This window comes from Elephas maximus, chromosome 9 (genome assembly GCF_024166365.1).
Source record: "Elephas maximus indicus isolate mEleMax1 chromosome 9, mEleMax1 primary haplotype, whole genome shotgun sequence".
Taxonomy (NCBI): domain Eukaryota; kingdom Metazoa; phylum Chordata; class Mammalia; order Proboscidea; family Elephantidae; genus Elephas; species Elephas maximus.
In genome coordinates this window covers 9,414,473-9,418,833 of record NC_064827.1, presented here as the reverse complement: position 1 = coordinate 9,418,833, position 4,361 = coordinate 9,414,473, and positions in this window count along the sequence as shown.

The following is a 4,361-nucleotide window of genomic DNA, read 5'->3' as shown; positions in this document are numbered from 1 at the left end:
CTAGCTTTCTAAGGAAGCGCCATATTATTTTCCAAAATGGTTGTATCCTTTTGCATTCCCACCAGCAGCGCATGAGTGTTCCGATCTCCCTGAAGCCTCTACAACATTTGTTATATCCAATTTTTTTGATTTGCGCCAGTAATGCCAGCATGAGGTGGTATCTTGTTGTGGTTTTGATTTGCATTTCTCTTTTTTAATAGCTAGAGATCGTGAGCATTTCCTCATGTGTCTGTTGGCCACTTGAATGCCTTCTTTGGTGAAGTATTCATTTTGTTTGCCCATTTTTTAATTGGATTATTTGTCTTTTTGTTGTAGAAGTGTTGGATTTTCTTGTAGATTTTAGAGATTAGACCATTATCTAATTTATAATAGCCAATATTTTTTCCCCAGTCTGTAGGTTCTCTTTTTACTCTTTTGGTAAAGTCTTCTGATGAGTGTAAGTGTTTAATTTTTGGGAGATTCTAGTTATCTAGTGTATCCTCTGGAGCTTGTGCTGTTGGCTGTGGTTTGTATCCTGTTAATGCCATGTATTAGGGCCTCTAGCGTTGATCGTATTTTTTCTTCTGTGAACTGCATGGTTTTTGGCTTTACATTTAGGTTCGACCCATTTTGAGTTGGCTTTTGTATGTGGCGTGAGGCATGGGTCCTGTTTCATGTTTTTGTGGATGGACATCCAGTTTTGCCAGCACCATTTGTTAAAAAGACTCTCTGTTCCCCATTTGACGGACTTTGGGCCCCCGTCAAAGAACAGGTGACCATAGGTGGATGGATTTACATCTGGGTTCTCAGTTCTATTCCACTGGTCAAGGTGTCTGTCACTGTACCAGTACCAGGCTGTTCTGACTACCATAGCTGTCTAGTAGGTTCTGAGATCGGCTAGTGTGAGTCCTCCCACTTCATTCTTCTCATTTAGTAGTGCTTTTTTTTTTTTTTTTTTTTTTACTTATCTGGGGCTTCTTCCCTTTCCATATAAAGTTAATGATAAGTTTTCCCATCTCTTTAAAGGATGTTGTTGGTGTTTGGATTGGGATTGCATTGTATTTGTATATCGCTTTGGGTAGAATTGTCATTTTCACAATGTTGAGTCTACCTACCCATGAACATGGTATATTTTCCCATTTATGTAGATCTCTTTTGGTTTCTTGCAGTAGTGTTTTGCAGTTTTCTTTGTATAGGTCTTTTACATCCCTGGTTAGATTTATTCCCAAGTATTTTATTTTTTTAGGGGCTATTATAAATGGTATTGTTTTCCTGATTTCCTTTTTATCATTCTCTTTATTGGTGTATAGGAATCCAACTGGTTTTTTATGTTTATCTTGTATTGTGCTACTCTGCTGAAACTGTTAGTTCCGGTAGTTTTCTCATGGAGTCTTTTGGGGTTTCTATGTATCATATCATCTGCAAATAGGGACAGTTTAACTTCTTCATTACCAATTTGGATGCCCTTAATTCTGTTCCTTGCCTTATTGCTCTAGCTAGGACTTTCAATACAAGGTTAAGTAGGAGTGGTGATAAAGAGCAACCTTGTCTTGTTCCTGTTCTCAAGGGGAATGTTTTCAGCCTCTCTCCGTTAAGGATGATGTTGGCCATTGGTATTGCATATATGCCCTTTATTATGTTGAGAAATTTTCCTCCTATACCTATTTTATTGAGAGTTTTTATCAGGAGTGGGTGTTAGACCTTTTTGTATTTTTTGATTGGGTTGTTTGTCTTTTTGAAGCTGAGTTGTAGAAGCTGATCATACGTTCTGGATATTAAGCCCTTATCATATATGTGGTTCTCAAATATTTTCTACCATTTCATAGGTTGTCTCTTCACTTTCTTGTACATTGTTGTTAGGTGCCATCGAGCCAGTTCCAACTCAGAGTGACCCTATGTACAACAGAAAAAAACATTGCCCGGTTCTGTGCCATCTTCATAATCATTGCTATGTCTGAGCCCACTGTTGCAGCCATGTGTCAGTCCATCTTGTTGAGGGTCTTCTTCTTTTTCAATGATCCTCTACTTTACCAAGCATGATGTCCTTATCCAGTGACTGGTCTCTCCTGATAATATGTCCAAAGTATGTAAGACAAAGTCTCTCCATCCTCCCTTCTAAGGAACATTGTGGCTTTACTTCTTCCAAGACAAATTTTTTTATCTGGCAGTCCATGGTATAATCAGTATTCTTTTGCCAGCACCATAATTCAAATGCATCAGTTCTTCTTTGGTCTTCCTTATTCATTGTCCAGCTTTTGCATGCATATGAGGAGACTGAAAATATCATGGCTTGGGTCAGGTGCACCCTAGTCCTCAAAGTGACATCTTGCCTTTTAACACTTTAAAGAGGTCTCTTGCAACGGATTTGCCCAATGCAATATGTCATTTGATTTCTTGACTGCTGCTTCCATGGGCTTTGGTTGTGGATCCAAGTAAAATGAATCCTTAACAACTTCAATCTTTTCTCCATTTATCATGATGTTGCTTATTGGTCCAGTTGTGAGGATTTTTGTTTTCTTTATGTTGAGGTTTAATCCATACTGGAGGCTGTGGTCTTTGATCTTTACCAGTAAGTGCTTCAAGTCCTCTTTGCTTTCAGCAAGCAAGGTTGTGTCATTTGCATAATGCAGTTGTTAATGAGTCTTCCTTCAATCCTGATGCCCCGTTCTTCACATAGTCCAGCTTCTCAGATTATTTGCTTGGCACACAGATTGAGTAAATATGGTGACAGGATGCAACCCTGACGCACATTTTTCCTGATTTAAACCACACAGTATCCCCTTGTTCTATTCGAACGATTGCCTTTTGATCTGTGTATAGGTTCCACATGAGCACAATTAAGTGATTTTGAAATTTCCATTCTCCCCAATGTTATCCATAATTTGTTATGATCCACACAGTCAAATGCCTTGCGTAGTCAATAAAACACAGGTAAACACTCTTCTGGTATTCTCTGCTTTCAGCCAGGAGCCATCTGACATCAGCAGTGATAGCCCCGGTTCCACGTCCTCCTCTGACTCTGGCCTGGATTTCTGGCAGTGCCCTGTGGATGTACTGCTGTAACGATTTTTGAATGATCTTCAGCAAAATTTTGCTTGTTTGGGATATTAATGATATTGTTCGATAATTTCTGCATTCTGTTGGATACATATAAGGCTGTTTTACTTACATATTTTCCTCACTTAATATGTCTTAGAGATGGTTTGATATAATTATAGTACTGATTTATTCATTAAAGAAAGCCACACAGTATTCCATTATATGTGGCTGTTCCATAATTTATTTAGCAGTCCCTTTCTGATAGGTATTTAAATTACGGCAAACCATCTACCATTAGGAACAATGAGGCAATTCGTAATCTTAGACAGATGTGATTTGAGGTGGGAGCAAATTAAGTTGGATAAATTCATAAAAGAGGAATTCCTGGCTCAAAGTGCACATGAATTTGTAATTTTGATAAACCCATTGCTATGGAGTTGATTCCCACTCACAGAGACCCTCTATGACAGAGTAAAACCACCCCTCAGGGTTTCCAAAGGTGTCATCTTTACGGAAGCAGACTGGTGGGTTTGAACTGCTGACCTTTCATTTAGCAGCTGAGCGCTTAAGCACTGCACCGCTGCTGCCAAATTGTCTCCCTGGAGCTGCTGTTCCGGTTTACCCTCCCACCAATAAAGAATGAGAACGTCCGTTTGCGTACATCTTCAGTGTGTTTTCCTCCTTCTGGATTCTCCACGGCCAGACAACCTCAGTATGTTTTAATTTGCATTCTCTTCTTATGAAGGAAGGTGAGCACCTTTTCCTATGTTTTGGAGCCATCTGCATCCAGGAACAGTGCTTCCTTGGAGCTCTGAAAGAATGTGTGGCTTTGAATAGGTCCCTGACCCAAACTCAACAATGGCTAAACCCACTGCAGCCAGCCATGAGGGTCTTAGCTGAATGGCTTAGCAAGGATGAGTTGGTTGCTAGTACATCCCATTTAAAGTGTTTAGTCACTGAGTCCAATCCTAAGCAGACAAATGGCACCATCTGTCTTTCCGGGTGGATAAATGGAGCACATGCAGTCTGAAGGAGCCCTGGTAGCACAGAGGTTAAGTGTTTGGCAGCTAACTGAAAGGTCAGCAGTTCGAACCCACCACCCACTCTGCAGGAGAAAGATGTGGCAATCTGCTTCCATAAAGATTACAGCCTTGGCAATAAGCTCAGGTGACATCTATGTCAATTGGTACTACATAGTTCATAAAGACAAAATTGTGCACCCTACTTTGGTGAGTAGCATCTGGGGTCTTAAAAGTTTGTGAATGGCTATCTAAGATACAACTGTTGGTCTCTTCCTGTCCAGAGCAAACCAGAGATCAAGACCCAAGACCCAAAGGAGCAAT